Source organism: Canis aureus, chromosome 2 (genome assembly GCF_053574225.1).
Source record: "Canis aureus isolate CA01 chromosome 2, VMU_Caureus_v.1.0, whole genome shotgun sequence".
NCBI lineage: Eukaryota > Metazoa > Chordata > Mammalia > Carnivora > Canidae > Canis > Canis aureus.
This window is the reverse complement of record NC_135612.1, coordinates 83,708,050-83,726,871: the sequence shown is the minus strand read 5'-3', so window position 1 is coordinate 83,726,871 and position 18,822 is coordinate 83,708,050.

Sequence of the window (18,822 nt, the reverse complement as noted above, 5' to 3'; positions counted from 1 at the left end):
TGAATTAACTGGAAGCACTGTTAAGTCAGAAAAAAGTGATTAGCCTTTCCTAGGTTGAATATATGTGGGTAAATGTGGCTTATATAAACATTTAAGAAATGGTATGAAGTTCTTAGAGAACTGTCATTGCCTTTGTTGTCAATAACATCTTTCTGTTTATCAGAGTCCTAATGATGCTTTGTGTGAAAGTGGACGACAGGATACTGTTATCCTCTGGGTTTTTTCACTTGTGTGTGGTTTTTTTTTTTTTTTTTTTTTGAACGTTAACATGACTGCAACTTTGCTTCTTTAATTTGAATCTGGAATATTTAGGCCAGTGATTTTTGACTCAAGATTCATATCGCTTGCCTATAGAGTTGCATTAATATACTGATGTTTAAGACCCTTTCCTAATAGTTCTACTGATAATCTTGATATATTCTTGGAAGACCCTAACTGTATGCTGAGTATATTCATAGCACATTATATCTCAAGTTAGACAAGGACCAAAGCCAAATCCCTTTCTCCATATTTTCATTCAATTCTCCAAAGCACATGGGTATGAATTTGTTCTAACCATAGCATGTGTATTTTCCAGATGGTTAGAATATTTTCCTTAAAAACAGGCTAGTGCCACCACTACAGCTAAAATTTACCAATTGAGGCATCCCTTTCTTCCCCTTTTTGCATAATAGAGGCATTCACTTTACCAGTAAAATTATTCAGGTTATTCAACAAGTATTTCCATACTCAAAAAAACTGTGGTGTCTTTACCACAATCAAGTCTGTGGAAAATAGAATGAGCCACTAGCACTGTTAAGGTCAAACTATCCAAAATCTTTGAGAAATATAATCTGTGTTGACCTGAAGTCTTGGCTCTAGCTCTGATTATCTTTTGACTCTCCCCTCTGGTCTATATAGAGTATCTCTTGTAAAATATTACCCTCCTAGACATTAGGAGTTTCTAATGAGACCCAATTGTAGATCCTTAAATAGTGTAAGATTTTATTAAATATACTCATACTTAACACAAACATGTCAATTATGCCTTTCCTCCATTCATCCCACCATAGCCCTACATGACCTTGACTGGAGACCTAGTTTTTTGGAAGAGACACTACAGAAAGACCAATCCTGAATCCTGCTGCCTCCTAACCACTAATATCTCTGCAAAACTACGGGATTGCAACTTTGGGTCCATGTGTCACATTCAAGAAAAGTACAAGCCGAGTATTGAGTACCGGATGAAAATCTACCACAACAGAAACTTTAAGGTTCTTTCAAGAGTCCTCAAAAGGGAACAACAGCATGAAGTTGACTGCTTTTTCCAAACTCATGAAATAAGCAGATGACTTCCTGGAGTAACCAGCTTCAACCCAAGAAGCTGGAACAAGCTCCTCCTGAGACCCCGTGTCTAAATCACCGCCATCTTTCTTCTTTATCTCTTTGTCTTATTCATTTTTTCTCCTCAACCTCTAATAGCCAACCCCTCCCCCCTTTATTACCCAACATCTCTCTCGAGATGACATTTCCCCTCACTCTCCTTTGTTCTCTCCCTCCTTCAGTGCCCCAACCAAAGGGCAACAAACTCCCTTCAATTATATCAAACCATTGCTGTCACTCTCAATCTCACAGATAATGTTGCCTGCTCCTGACCCCTAGGAACAGCATGTAGTAGCTGACTCTCTCATCACCTACCAGGGAGATATTCCTCTTGGCACCCATATTAGTGGGCCTATTAGTAAATTATCCCCACATCTTCAACCCCAACCTGTTGCTAAGTAATAACTAGATCTGCACTCTTGACATAATTAATGCTTCTCTCCAAATTGGCACACCCAGTGACTCCTCCTCCCAGTATCAGGTATTATTAAAAAAAAAAAAAAAAGAGGTCCTTTTATTCCTAATAACCACCTTTTTAAATTTTTTTCATCACTTTTCAGTCAACTTTACAGCCTTTGTTCAGTTCTATGCAGACTCTGGTTGCCTGAGGTTAACCCCAAACATCATAAATAATACCTACATACCAATGATTGCCTGTTTCTGTCCCACCTGGATACTACTTATTATAGGGTCAGCAAGCCTATACTTGCCTTTTCCAGATCATTCTTTCCTATGTTTTTGGAGTCCTTGTCCAGTATTTCCAAATATTCAACCACTGTCCTATTGACCAGGTGCCCCTCTGGAGATGAAATGATCACAAAAGAAGCAACAGTTGGGTAATTGGAAGAAATCCCTGGGGAAAATCACTGACTCTGTATATGCATTTTAAGAACCATTATACCCATGATGGGAATCATACAATTAGAAAATGTGACTAAAACCTTCTTTCTGTTCAGTTTCTTTAGTAAATAGATACAAGCTAACACCTTACTCAGATCAAACCAAATTGCTCAGTATAGTACTCTGGGACAGTATTTATTGACAGAAGATGGAAGATCTAGTTTTCAAAAACTTTTGGATAGAGAAGAGGAATTCACAAGATAAGATTAATTTTATTATTAATATTCAGTTCTAAATGAGAACAGTTTAAATGTAAAGCTTATCTCTAAAGTTTTATTATTTGTAATCGGATACTGGTTTTTTAGAAGTGAAATTAGGATGCCATGAAAAGCTTGCTGGCCTAAGATGAAATCCATTCATGAAAACCCTTCTCAAATTTTATTAAGCAAATGTATAAATATAAATATAAATATAAATATAAATATATATATCCATTTTATAAAGGGTGAAGAGTTTTTGTTTTTGTTCTTGTATGACATTTATGTTTTAAATTTATGTTTATAAATATGACAACAGAAAAATCTTTAACAAATAATAAAACCTACTTGAGAAGCAGCATTGGTTTTGAGGAGTTGAGTCACAACTGGCCATACTTGATCTTTATTTTTAAATTTTTATTTAAAATAGTTTATTTTTAAATTTTTGAGAGTTTAACTGTCTATAGTTTAGCAGAGGTCAGAGTATTTTCTACCCCCCCTTTTTGGGGGGGTATTTTATGTGTGTTGTAAAATGTTAACTCATTTAACTTTTAATGTAGCTGTTTGTAAAAGTTTTCAGGCAGAATTGAAGTCCTTATAACATTTCAACTTCCTTTTCTCCACTATTTAGGGACAGTGCTAATTTGAGGGAAGGTAGTTTTGTTGTAAAACACAATTGAGTGCTTGCAATTAGCATTCATTTGTAAGTGGAAACTGAGTACCTAAGGATACTTTTACCAAACATCCTTATAAATCCTGTGCAACCAGTCATATTCTAAGCATTTTTCACACTGAGAAGTTTGCTAGAATGTTCAGCCTCTATTCTAAGAGCTTCCTCTGTGACCCTTTTTTCCCATTATCACCAGGTCTTTCTCATTCTCTCTGCAACTCACCCACACCCAAGCACTTAAAATTTTTTTTCTCCTTTCTTTTCTTTTTTGTCTTTGTATTCTTTCCTTTCTTGTAGCTTCCTACTCAAGTTTATATCTATATCTATATAGATATAGTGAGATAAAATTGTAGGCAAAGAAAAGCATTCAAAATATTATTGTGATTTATGAAGCAGTGTGACATTAACAGATAAAAAAACAAGGAAAACACCTTATTTTCACTGCCTCCACTTCCAGAGTTCTACCCTTCTACAACCACCTGCTCAAAATGCACTGAGGACAATATGTTTGGGATCAATTTATCCATGAACTTCTGGTATAAGTTCAAGTCTTTTCAGTTCATCGAAACCCAAGGGAACACCTGCCCCTAGTGAAGGTCTCTAATTGGCCCAGGGGAAAGAAGATAAAATTCCTGTATGTAACATATTATCCCATTGAAACGACTCAGTATTTTATTAGGGACTTTATATAACAGGAAGTCAGGAGATCGGAATCACACCAGTAATTTGAACAGGAAAGTGTAGTGAAAGATAAAGAATGCTGAACAAGGGTAAAGGAGGATTCTTTGGGGTACAAAGCTGTGAGTGAAGAAGCAAATACTATTTCTAGACTGAGGGAGAGTGAACATGGAAGGAACTTAGAAAATTAGAAGAGCTCCTACCCTGAAATAGATATTCTGACTTCTGAGAAGATGAGTGGCTGCCTCAGAAACAGAACCTTCTGGTGGAAAAGAATATTGCTCGAGGGTTCAGACCTAGTTTAAGTCAGGGGGTAAGCTGTGGCTGGAATACAGGAGCAGTTGGTTGTTTAGTAGTGGAAAGGAAGGGCTGGCGCTGGACGCGAGCATCGCCACTATAGTCTTGATAATCTTGCAGGGGCATGAACGAAGGCCACAGGCCAGGCACACACACAGGCCCTCTAGGTACTGCGCCAAAACACACACTGGGAAGAGGAAGGAGAAGTCCTGTCCCTGCCCAGGCCGGGGCACCCATCTGCACATATTTGCACTCTATGAACACATGTTAGTTGTCAAACAAGAATAAAACAGCTGTATGTGTCCCCCTAGAAGAGGACACTCTCTTCCATATTTGTGAAGTACTCACCCTCTCCCCCAAATCCAAGTACACACGGGTTTCAACGTCATCTGTACCCATTGCTAGTTTTGCTCAGTTCTATTGAAATTCATTCCCTTTCTCACGGAATAGTTCTTTATTTAAGGATTAAATGATAAACTCAACATCAACCATCCTTGTACACATCCCCTAGGGCATTGGCACCAAGAAGGACATTACTAACCTATAACTTCTTAGTGCTTTCCTGGGTAACCTGAAGGTGCCATAGAACGTAATTCAACCAAATTTTACTCTTAGCAATACCATCACTTATATTTCTATACCCATGCACTAATTATATCTGTGTTATATTTATTATAACATAAATTTATGTCAACATAAACTATAATTGGTCTAATGTGTTTTCACTTCTGATGTCCACAGCTATTTGGGAAGTTGCATATTGTTTCTTGTTGCATATGTTTGTGGCGCTTTGTTTCCTATTGTTTGAAATGATTACTCCTTTCCTTTGCCCTCTAAAAAAATGGATTTTTATTGATTTTTAGGAATTCTTTCTATATTCTGACTGTTTATCCTTTATTGGCTATATGCCACATGTAATTCCATTGGGCTTATCTTTTGGCTTTTGTTTTTATGTCTTTTGATAAATCCTTTGATACTCCTAAATCTCAATGTACTTGATCTCTTTCCTTGTAGACTATACTTTTGTTTTGCTTAAATAAGTTTTTCCTACACTGAATTTTAAAAATTCTATATATTGTCTTCTAAAAGAGAATAATGGTACATGTACACTTTAGTATTTAATCTACCCATCCTACTTACAAAGGCTAGGCTCACTAAAACATAATTTTAAAAAATTTTCATAGAGTTGATAAATCAGTTTCTTGCTCTCTTAACTGTACTAACTTCTGTTGTTTAGTTCCCTGCACTCATTTCTTATATTTGTACTCATGCAAGAACCCATTTCTGCACTTTCTGTTTCTTTTTAAAATTAGATTACCGTATAGTGTGTCAACTTATATTCATTTTTCCAAAGAATCAGCTTTTTGATAAATATATTTTCTTTTTTCTAGCTTATTACCTAATCCTTTCATTTTCCTTAAATATTTTCTTTGTGTTTTTCCCATCCTTTTCTTTATATTGATTCTCAGGGTTTGTTTTAATTATTTTTTTTCCTTGACTAATTTAAACATTTAGTGCCATGAATTTTCTTCTGAGCCTTTTATCAGAAATTTCCTTTTTGCCAAAAATTATCTTGGGACACAATTTTAGTAGGACACCCACAGTTGCTTTTTATCCTGGGATCCAAAAATTGCTTAATAAGAAATCTATCCATCTAACCCTCCAATTAGAAACTCCTTAATTGGGATCCCTGGGTGGCTCAGCAGTTTAGCGCCTGCTTTCGGCCCAGGGCGTGATCCTGGAGTCCTGGGATGGAGTCCCACATAGGGCTCCCTGCATGGAGCCTTTTCCTCCCTCTGCCTGTGTCTCTGCCTCTCTCTCTCTGTCTCCCATGAATAAATAACATCTTAAAAAAAAAAAAAGAAAGTCCTTAATTGTTTCATAGTTTATTACATTGTGTTTAGAGAATATGGAAGGTTATAATTTCTATTTTCAAAAATTAACTGTCTTCACCTTTCTGACCCAATATATCTGTTTGGACAATTTTGTTAAGTAGTCCAAGGGCTCTTGAAAAGAAGCTGCTTTCCCCATTATCAATGTATAGTACAAAATAAATATATCAGGGATTGAGAATATCTGGGTATGTGGATATATGTATGCATTTATCACATATACTTTATTGGTGATGATATTTAGGTTCTCTATATATTTCATGTCTTTAATCTACTTGAATTATCTAAGACTGATAACTATTATTGGTGTGTGTCTTTTTTGTCTGTTTTTCTGTTACTGCCTATAGTTTCTGCTGCATGAAATTTGCAGCTGGGCGATTTTAAAAAAATCTATTCTGTCATTGTGATCCTGGCTGGAGATACTTCTATATTAATTTTGTGTTTGGTAGGAAGTGATGTACATTTAAAATTTTTTCCAAATTTATAATCATGCATTTCCAGCTCCATTTTACTGAAAATTTCTTCCCTTTCTACAGTGATCTGAAATATCTTCCCTTATATGTTACGAGTCCATGTATGTAAGGGTAAGCTTTAGGTTTTCTTTTCTATTTAACTATTCAATTTATTTGTTCTTCCAAAATCCACAGTAACAAATATCATTGCTTTTTAAACAAAATCTTTGCTAGTTATTATAAATATCTTCTCTGGCTCTATTTTTACTTTTTTTTTCTATAGTAACATCTTATGAGCTTTCAACAGAGCCCATTTCTCCTCCTCTTAAATCTGGATAGGCTCTAGGCTTGTTTTGGCCAAAATAATATGATGGAAGCAACATTGTGCTAGTTCTGAGTCCATGCCTCAAGAGGACTTATCTTTTTTCTCTCTCTGAACACTGCCACTGACATGTGAGCGCATCCATGCTCACTTGCTGAGTGATGAGAGATACAAGGCTCTATCAGTACTATTGCCCCAGCAGTGGTCAGCTGACTACCCACTGATCTATCAGTTGATCCCAATATGTGTGTAAGCTCAACTCAGATCAACTGAGCATAGCCAGATCAGCTAAATTGCTTAGTTGACCCATATTCTCATGATTCATAATACATATTTGATGTTTCAAGCCACTAAGTGTTGGGGTAGGTTTAATTCAGAGATAGATTATTGACACAAAATGTTTAAATTTAATATTATAGTATTTATCAGTATTGTGCTTTGTGCTTTGCACAATTTGTTTACTTTTTAAAAGTCCTATTTACAGAAAATGTCATAAAAATATTCTTTCATGTTTTCTAAAAGTGTTGACACTTGCCTTTCTTATTTAAAGTTTAGGAATTGGAATTTATTTTTTGTGTAAGAATGAGGTGGGTACAGTTAATTGTTTCGAATATGGAGAGTTAATTGTCCCAGCAAAATTTATTGATAATTTCTTCACTTATTTTATATATATATATATATATATATATATATATATATGTAAGATTTAGACTCTTTGGCCTCTCTATTATGTTTTATATATTCTTTATTTTCGTGTTCCCCTACCAATAACATCATCTCCCACCACCCCATCATTCTTCTTCATGAGTATATTGCCTGCGTTGTGCCATTTTAATTTGTACATAAAATATAGAATTTGTTTATTCCTCAAAAAATTCTTTGGTAATTTTGATCGGAATTTCATTGAATGTGAAGATATTGATGCTGTTCCAATTACTTTCAGCATCTAGTAGCACAATAAATTCTTGATGTTTGTTTCCTGGTCAATTTTTAAAGGCTTTTCTTATATACATTTCATGTGTGCTGAAATTACATTCTAAAGCACTTTTCATTCATCATTCGTCTTACTAATTTTGTTTCTTCAAAATGCAATTTATCACATGTTCCAAGAAGCATTTTTGGTCATGTCTTTTATTATTTACGTATCCTCTATTTGATGCTCCTGACAGTAATAATTTGCCTGTTTCTTTTCAAATCTATTCTCCATTTATCCTTCCCTCCAATCTGCATTTTAGAGAACCATATTTCAAAGAATAAATTAACAATTGGCTTCCAAGTAGGTCCAGCCAATGAGAAGAAGAAGAAGCAGGACACATTTCCCTCTCTTATTCTGTCTTTTTCAGTGATTCTGATATGGGGTCTGCCTCTTGCTTCTGTAACTAGTTATCTCTAGGTGGGCCTTAGTCCCGTCAGGCCACTCCCCCCAACTTCCCATGTGTGGTTCTAGATTTCCTGGGTTGGTCCTTATTTCTAGGACCTAGTAACACTATCCTCTTCCATTATTTTCCAGGCTTGTTATAGATCTGTCTTCCTGATACTTTTGATAGCAAGGTGATCTAACTTCAACTCTTGGTTAATCGATATAGTAACCGATTGATTGTAGTCTACTCTTAAAGTATACTTTAAAGTGATTTCCACTTTCAAGACCTACAAGTGATTTCTTTTTTTTTTTTTTTTCTGTCTTTTTGCATCATACTCTGGGTATAACTCTTACATCTTTTCCTCTAATAACTAGTTCGTGAGCTTTTCCTCTCACTGAACCATCAACTGTTTGATAGAAACTCATCTTGGGGGCAGCCCCGGTGGCGCAGCGGTTTGGCGCTACCTGCAGCCTGGGGTGTGATCCTGGGGACCCGGGATCGAGTCCCACATCGGGCTCCCTGCTTGGAGCCTGCTTCTCCCTCTACCTGTGTCTCTGCCTCTTTCTCTCTGTGTCTATGAATCAATAAATAAAATATTTTAAAAAAAGGAACTCATCTTGGTATTTTTAAAAAATAATGTTTAGTAAAAATATTTTGCTGTTCAAAATTATATAAATTATTAGAAGAATATTCTAAATGATTTACCAAGTCAAATAAATTTTACTTAAAGTGTATCATCCATTAAGTTTTGAACCTTTATCCATTACTTCCTTTAGGCTCACACGAAATTTATGCTCCAACTTTGTTATACTCTCTCTGTCATCTTGAATCACCATCTAGGCTCTAATTTGTCTCCTTCTAATTTGTCTGATTGGACTCCTTTTTCTTATCTGCTGATTACATTTTATCCTTAAATAGTGAAACACTATATCTTTAATTAGACTTCTCACCTGGGAGTTGATAGTAACAGTTATATAGCTAATCCAATGTTCTTTTTATTAATATTTGTCAAGAGGTTATTTTTCTCTCCTACTTTCATTTCTTCTGTGTACTATTATCTTAATTTTCCTCTTGAAAATAGAATTTGTCTAGATTTTGTTAAATTTTAATAATATACAATCTTACCACTCACTTTTGCTATTTACCTTGCATTTGCATTCCTCTTTTATTTTTCCTGGATTTATCAAAATGTCTTCATTCTCTAAGCACTATAAAGTTATGCACTTTATCTTTATTATTTGGAAGTTTTTCTTAAATATTTAAACCACACACATGACTTAACAATTCAACAGTTAATTTTATCTCTTTTAATACATGAAACATGTATATGTATAGATGCTAATGAATCATTTTCTTTGCCAACACATGATTAATATTCAGAATGGCAGGTAGATGTCAATATAGAACCAATGCCTGGGGACGCCTGGGTGGCTCAGTGATTGAGCATCTGCCTTAGGCACAGGGTGGGATCCCGTGATCCCAGGATCCTAGGATCCAGGGATGGAGTCCCACATCGGGCTCCCCATAGGGAGCCTGTTTCTCAGAACCTCTGCCTATGTTTCTGTCTCTCTCTCTGTGTGTCTCTTGTGAATAAATAAATAAAATCATTAAAAAACATATATATAGAACCAATGCCTAAAAAAATCTGATATACAAAGAATTAAAACCTGATCTTAATTTATTATAATTATTAATAATTTTCATAAAATTTTATCTAACATACTCATTTTTTTCTCTAAAGGTAGCATGAGTTCCACTATTTTTATGCACAGAGATTAGTTGTTCAATGTTTGTAGCTTTCTGGATGAGCTGTGCTCCACATAGAGGGCCTTATTACAGGTTGAAAACAAAAAGAAAAACAATATAATGAAGAGCAATCAAGTACAAGGGATATTTAATGTTTTTTCTCTGAAAGTAAGAGTAAATTGTTTTGAAAACAGGGTTTAAGAAACAGAGTTTAAATGATCTAAAATTTTAAATAGTAAAAATGCTTTTGAAAAAGCACTATATTTTGATCCTTTATCACAAATACTGATGATTTTTTGGCTCAGTGCATCATTCACATAATTGTAAGAGTCTAAGGAATCATTTAGTCTTCCAGAGGCCAAGAGTAAACTCAAGGGAACCTCCCCATTTGGCATAAGACATTGCAATATTACACTCATCATGTATTTTTCCCTAGCAAACAAATCTTTTGAATGTGTTATAAGTAGTGCCTTTTCTATCTTGATTTTAACTAAGATTGTAATGTCTCAAGAGTTATGTAATTATGTAGACACTATACTAAAAACCGAAACATCAACCAACAAAATTAAAGATAGACAACAGTAAATTAGTTGTAAATACTACAATTGTGAAGTGTTAGAGTAAAATGTCAATAGCTGAAGCTTGTTATTTTAGTCGGTTGGTGTCCCTGGGTTTGTCTTTTCAGAAGTGCTCTAAGCTGCTGCTTTCTATGAAAAAGAAAGGAAGCTAATTTGGACTACAGTTGGGGAAACACCCTCGGCTGGACAAAGCTTGGATAAAGTCTTTTTTTTCTTCTGGAGAGTAGGCCTTTATTATAGAGAGGACTCGTCATATTTCACATTAATTACTCTCTCTTTCCTCTGCTGGTGATGGGACATATTTCTTTGCTCTTTACTGTGAGAACCTAGTGGGATTCTTAAAGGTAAAACTCACAAATTGTTGGGCCTCCTCTCAGACTCTGGCTTCTAAGAGTTCCTCACTACTCTCACCCAAGTTTATATTCAGATTTTACAAATTCTTCAAAGTTGATATTTATGTGTTCCTACCAGTTTATGGTTCCAATGGTTTCTGCTCCAGGTAAAGAGATTTCGGCTGTGACTCTCTGACACTTACTTTCTCACGAGATTTCAGTTTGTCTAGTGATCTTAGTGATCTGATGGATCCAAGAAAAGTTCAGCTTTTGTTGATCCAGGTTTTTTTCCTCATAAGCATGGGAGTAATGGATTTCAAGGCATTTATATTTTGGAGCCCTAAACCTTTTTTAGTAACTTACATTCACCTCTCACAAACTAGAGTTATATAGGTTGCCTCTCTATCACTTGGTGAGATGGAGAAAGTCTGTGCCAGTTAGTAACATGCAGGGACATTGTATAACCCTAATATGGAAGAAGCTCTTTAACTTTCCATCTTACCAAGCTAGCAACACAGCTGTATCTGTGTTATTCACTCCCCAGAAAGTCTTTGTGGTACATTATTAAGTTGAGCATCAGATCTAAATCCTTTGAAGAAGGTTTGTGGACTCGCTTCTATCACTGGTATTGCAAAGGTAGATAGCACCAAGAGTTAAACTGTGCAATTCATCATCATAACAACAGCAATGGGCAAGTGCCAAGGAACCCTAAAATTTAAGGTAGGATTTACTCTAAGTGTTAAATTACAGCATGTGCTACAGAGAAATTATGGAATCAGAGGTTAGAAGCTCCACCTTTGCAGTCTGTTTCCACCACATACTAGCTGGCATATTATTGAACAGGTCAGTGTCCTGCCTTATTTAATGGCTTGTTGATTTCCTTTTCTCAACTCTGTTAACCTCTCTGCAACATGTACTTCCTTCTTTTAAAAGACTCCCTTCTTGGTTTTGCATGACCCCAATACATTTTTGTGTTAGCCACAGTCTAATGAGGACAACAGAAACCACTCTTAGTATTTGGAATAGAAGGGTTTTGCTGCAGGGAATGGAGTAAAATGCTGACAGAAAAGTCAAAAACCAACAGGAGATGGAGTGACACCCAGAGATTAACAATAGCCAAAAGCAACCACCACCACCAGGATAAAGAAATAAAGGATTTTATGGGTGGTTTGGAAGCTTGAAATACAGCAGCTCGTGGAGGCAACAGGGAGGTGGGATTCAATGCAGTGGTAGTGGGATGGCTACCTGAGGCATGAGAGGCTGGGACATCATCTTGGAGGTCAGGCTACCTGTGGGAGCAACACCAAACTGGAGAAGACAGCAAACCTTTGAAGGCAAACGTGCTCAAGAAGAGTACACTTTCAGCTCTGACTTTACTGTGTCTTTGATTGATTCTTTTTTAATTTACCATTTGTTTTGACCTTAATAATTCAGAGACTTTTAGTCTCAGTCATCTTTTTGTTTTTCTCTACATACTATATTGATTATATTGGCATCTCACCTGCTACCCTTGGTTTAACTACTTCCAAATGTTAATAATTCTCTAAATTGTTCCTTGACTGAATACCTCATTGCCAAATTCTGGACATCCTTCATGGACCTCAAAATTAATAAATTCAAAACTGAGCTTCTTATGCTTTTCATCTTCAACTTTATATTTCCTCCAAAATCAATTAAATATTTGTTCCATATGTCCATTCTCTTTTCTCACAGTCTTAGCTCAATTTCAAGACCCATTATTTTCCCCTTGGGTCAATCTCCTAGTCTCTTAACCTCCATACTCTTGACCTTGAAATCCATCTTTCATTATGTTTGATTAATCTTTCTAAACTCCAATTCTGTTTAGGCAACTCCCTTAGATACAATGTTTTTATGACTCTCCATTGATCCAACATGGCTAGAGCCTTACCCCAGTGACTTGTCTTTAGTTAGATTTTCATAAATTCTCTTATCACCAACCATACTGAAGTATTTGAATTTCTCTGAAAACATCGCTTTTATAAGCCCCAAGATTTATACATGTTGCTCTCTTATTATTCAAAATATTTTTCATTGTTCTCTAGTTAATTCCAACTTGTCCAGAAAGGTACATTTTAGTCACTTCTTTGCAGAAAGTTTTTAAACCTCTGTTATTATTTACATAGCCCCTACTTCATATGTCTGGTGCTGCACATTTTTATGTAAATTTTCAAACATTTTTTCCCCTGGCTTTGATCAATATACCAGAAAACCTCATCCTCCTCTTCTTTTCTCTCTCATTCATCATCAAGAAATATCTCTGGCATTGGTTTCCTTTGTAGTCCTAGTTCCAGCTGGATTATTCATTCTACCTGCATCAGTTTCAAATCCCATAATGCCTCTTCCCACTGTGATATTGACCCTCACCAGATGGGCCTGTATTCTGGGCTCTGGTATCACCATTGCTTCCTCTTGTCCCTTAGACTTATTTTGTTTATTTTGGTAGTAGCTTCCTGCTGCTTTTAATATCCATTTATCTTCTTAGCTCTTTAATCACTGGCATAACCAATTAACCAATATTAAAATCCTTCTATTTGAAAGACCTAAACTGTTTTGTTTTTCTGATTACTTGCATAGCCCTTTAGACATACTCTCATGTCCTGTACTACAATAGCTTATCACTGGTTTGTCTTCCTCTCTATCTAGGTCATCAGCTCCACGGTAGAAAATAGTGCATCTTACTCATTCCTGTATAACAAATCTTGTTCGTGTTTGTATCCACTATGCCTAGATAAATTTTTGTATTTAAAAATTGTACAGGTATTGTCTAAGTTTTTATTCATGGAAGCATTTAAATTCATTAATTATTTTCTTAAAAATATAGCACCAGTCTACTTTGTAAGCTCTAATCCCTGTCTTTCCACCACTCCTCACTCTAACTTTTCATAAAAGTTTATGGCTCAGGCATGCCACACTCTTCCCTGTTATTCCAACTCACCCTTTCAATACCTCTGAACTTTTGTTCCTGAGACTGCTTCTGGACTTTCTCTTTTCCTTTGTGTGCTGATGAAATTTTCCTCCATTTACCCAGATCATATGTCCCATTTTCTCTAAAGTTTCCCAGATAAAAGAATTTGTCTCATCTTTTTCTGTTGAGGTATCATTTTACAATTTTAACACCAGTTAAAATATTTGATGATTTGTCATGTATATAAATCACTAAACAACATCAGAGAGAATACTTCTTTTTTATTCATGAACAAGTAATTTTTAAAATTATAACTGTAAGTTGGCTTTGTTATATCATGCTCTATCACTGGATTTTGATTCTCTTGAAATTAAGGATCACTGTCTTCTGTTAGATTCCTCCATAGTGTTAGCATTATTTGTTATGCTTCTTATTTGCTTAATAAATATTTATTGAAATATTTGACCACCTTTTAGTTGGATGCACTGGGCTAAATAGAGGTCATAATGTTAAGTGGTAAGTAACCTATATTTTCAAAAGCCTGATTATATATCTGACAATGTAATATTTTATAGTATCATAATGGTACTTTCTTATAAATACGATCTGTTCTATAAATATAACTGACAATTTTTTATTCATTTATTTATTTTTTAAAACTAAATTCAATTGACAACATATGGCTTATTTTTAAGATCAGAGGTAGAGTTCAGTGATTCAACAATCTTATATAACACCCAGTGCTCATTTCATCAGGTGCCCTCCTTAATGTCCATCATGCAGTTACCCCAGTTACCTCTCCTCCTTTTCAGCAATCCTCAGTTTGTATAACTGACAATTTAAAACAAGGAATTTATAACTGAAAGAGAGCTCAGAGGCTATCATGGTCTTTAAGCATGAAGGAGTCATGTGCAGCATTGGTGTTGGTAAAGACAACCTCAAGGTAAGAGAAAGAAGGAAAGAAGGAGCTTTTCAACCATTTACTCACCTATTTACTCATTTGGCAACACTAAGCACCCACAGTAAGTCAAGTATATATTAGACAATTATTACAATAGTAAAGTAAGAAGTGAAGAAAATACAAATTAAGAATGACTTAAGTAATTGTTATGCTTTGAGAATAAATTGTGTTTGTGATCAGGGTGGCGCATGTAGAGCATGTCTAAGTGCAACTCATGCTTATTGACAAAACAGATAAACAGTCTGTTTCCTTCAGTACTTTTGGGGGGGAGGTCGGTTTTCCTTTTTTAAAAGTATTTATGCTACTGTTCGCATTATGCCATGAATTTTGTCAGAAATGTTCATTCTATCATTAAGAGACTGATTTCAGCAGTGCTGGTCATTTGAAAAGCACTAAACCACTCCAGGCCATGTTTTGTGCTTTATTACTGTTCCTTGTAGAGCTGTAGGAAGCCCTCTGACTTCGACCTCAGTAAGACTGAGCCCATTATTTTGCAATATGCACTGTGAAGGGCATTATATTACAGTTAAGTCTTGACCTTCGTTAGCATATAGCATAGGCTGGCATATGAAAATGAGTGAGCCAAGGAGCTTACCACAGGAACTTAAAGGCTGTGTTCTATGTAGTGTGCATCTGACCCCAAAGCTATGCATTAAAGCACCAGAACTATATTCAGTTCATATTTCTGCTATTTTAACCTAATTACCCAACCATTCCTCAGTCAGGTGACATTTTCAACTTTATTGCGGTTAAAAATTAAGCAGTCTCAAAATGATAAGGAAACAAGAATTTCTTGCTATCAAAAGAAGCTATGGCTAAATTATTTATCTGATTTCGGATCTTTTAATGCAACCTCTATAAAGCTATGGAGCATCAGGGCAAGAATGTTGAGACAAGGGGAAAGGAATTGTAACTTTGCTTTTGGAGAGATGCCCAAGAATTAGATATACGTAATATTCCAAAAGAACATCGATAAATAAAGCAGATTGGTATACTATTCTGGTGTTGCTCAGTTAGCTTGATATTCTTCTCTAGGCAAAGAAGAAGGGTCTGATACATTTTAAAATGTACTCTTTTCCTTTCTTCCTTTTTCTTTCTCTCTTTCACTTACTGAAATATAATTTATTAAAACACTAAGAATATAAATTCAAATTATTTCCATCAATAAGCCTATAGTCTAGCCCATATGCATGATGGAATAATTGTAATTGTAGAAATATGCACAGGGTGTAATGAAGCTTGCAGCCATCTAAGAGTCTAAGAGCTGAAACTAAAAAAAAAAAAAAAAAAAAAAAAAAGCTGAAACTGTCAAGTACTTTCCCAGCCTTCTATGATTTTATGGCGTAAGCATACTAACAACCTCTGGTCAATGACAGTGGAGGAAATCACTGAGGGACTCTTGAAGATATTTTTCTTACTAATTAAAAACAAAACTGGTAGTAAATGCTCCTCGCTTTTGCCTGAATATTGTAGAATCTATATAACACACCAGAAGCTGGAATAGCCGTAAAATAGATACCCTGATGGAATATATCTAAAGATACCTGAACCAACCCAGGTACACTGGTCTCAGAGTCCTTATCACCTGAAAAAATGTATTTTGTCCATTTGCATTTCTCTTTTAGCTAAACATTTGATTATTATAGCCCAAAATATCTGAACTGGTACATTGTCCATGTTTTCATAAAGTTCCAAATTACTGTCAACTATGATGTTTCCTCTCAAAATTTAATTGTTATAAAAGAAATCTTGGGATCCCTGGGTGGCGCAGCGGTTTGGCGCCTGCCTTTGGCCCAGGGCGCGATCCCGGAGATCCGGGATCGAGTCCCACGTCAGGCTCCCGGTGCATGGAGCCTGCTTCTCCCTCTGCCTGTGTCTCTGCCTCTCTCTCTCTCACTGTGTGCCTATCATGAATAAAAAAATAAATAAATAAATAAATAAATAAATAAATAAATAAATAAATAAATAAATAAAAGAAATCTTAAAATATAGGTTATAATGGAAATTATGATTTTCTTATCTAGAATACGAAAATTAAAAAACAATTATACATTGAGGGCAGCCCGGGTGGCTCAGCGGTTTAGCGCTGCCTTCAGCCCAGGGTGTGATCCTGGGGACCTGAGATCGAGTCCCACGTCAGGCTCCCTGTATGGAGCCTGCTTCTCCCTCTGCCTGTGTCTCTGCCTCTCTCTCTCTCTCTCTCTTTCTCTCTCTATCTCTCATGAAAAAATAAAATCTTAAAAAAATTATACATTGAAATGCTTCTGAACTATTTACATACTAAATTACCCTTATCCAATGCTCTGTGGAAATCATGTGCCTTCATCTTATTGCTATTAACTTGAAATTTAATTTTCACTAATAGGCCTGGAGTAGATAAAACACAAAATTAAGTTCCTGATTTCACTTTAGATTCTATAGCTCATTGAATATTGGGGTAAGTGCTATTTTATTTATTGTATTAGATGGAAATGATTCTTGTTCTTAAGGGATGAAACACATGGAGTTCTAGTTCTAATTTTTATTTTTAATTATCCCCTAATTTATAATGATAAATTCAAGAAGTCTGTGCTTTGAGTCCTAGTTAATCTTCTTCTAAATATTTTTTTAAATACTGTACTTCTTTTAATTGGTATGGTTGACAACATATTAGCCTGATTTATCTGAACTTTAATCACAAGCTTCATATTAATTTTAAGCTCTGGATAGGCTTCTAGGTGCCTGCAGTTTTATTTGTAAATTCTAGCAATAAAAGCACCTGCAGAAAACCAGGTACTTATTATCCTAGATATTTGGCTTACAAAACTTTAGAAGATCTAGTGCCTTCCCTCACATAATTTGCTTTATTGGATATACATAATCAAGGAACCAAAATGTGATGAACTAAAATATAATTGATAAGTCAGCTTGATAAAACACATGACAGAGAAGTAAAATTATTTCTTTAGAGCAGTTGAAGGGTTAAAAGTAGTCTATATTTGAGCTGATTCTTAAAAAGGAAATAAGATTTCACTGGACAGGATGCCTGGGTGGCTTACCTGGTTAAATGTCTGCCTTGGTCTCACGTCATGATCTCAGGGCCCTGGAATTAAGCCCCATGCTGGGCTCCCTGCTGAGTAGGAATCTGCTTCTCCCTCTGCCTCTCTCCCCACCCCACTCATGTGTGCTCTCTGTTACCCTCTCTTTCTGAAATAAATAAATAAAATCTTTGAACAATATTTCACTGGGCATTTGTAGCTTGGGAAGTGCTGTATGTGGACACATATGTAAGTGATAGGACTGAGCATTTTAGGAAAAAAGTACGGTTTTATTATGATAGAGTATAGGGTGCTTGAGAAAATATTGGAAAGTTCAAGACACATCATGAATGATCTTTCATAGTCGTTAAGGAGACTGATTTTTATTCTGGGAGAAATGGGGACCACATAGGAAGACAATGTTTTATAGTTGGGGAAGAGGATGTTGATGATTTTGGACTCTGTTCTTCCTCAAAGTTCACACATGTACGATGGATAATTTTTTAATATGATTTAGAATTAGGGTCCCTCATTTTTAACAATTTTCATGCTTATAAGAAACAACTAACTTAATTAACTTCAATGAAAAGGAACTTCTTAAAAATAGATAAGTAGTTCTCAGCAGTGATTGGTGAAATGGAACAAATGGAGCAGACCACGTTGTGGCCTTGAACCAAACAATAGGGGAACAGCTTCCACCGTTCAAAGGCCAGGAGCCATGCAACATGTTTTAGACAATTTTCCCAAGTACGTATGAGAGCATCTGAGGAACAAAGACATCCCCAGTCTTCAATGATCAGTCTTCCAAGGAGGTTCTGAAATAAAAAAGAAAGTGTGCAACTAAATTGCTAACATCACCAAAAAAATGTCACTTTTAATTGGATAGGAATTATGCATTCAGGTGTGACAAGGAGGAAGGGGTTATCATGAGTTAATAATTTGTCAAAAATGCATCCTCATGCTCCTAATCCCTCTAGAGTATTATCTCATGATTACCAAACACCCTGCTTAGATATGCCTTATTAGCTTCTCTTTTGAATATCTTCATTCTTAGGAAAACCATACTTCTGTGTACTATAATATGATGATGTTAGCAGTTTAAAATATGAGCAGCTGCTTCAGCTGAACTAG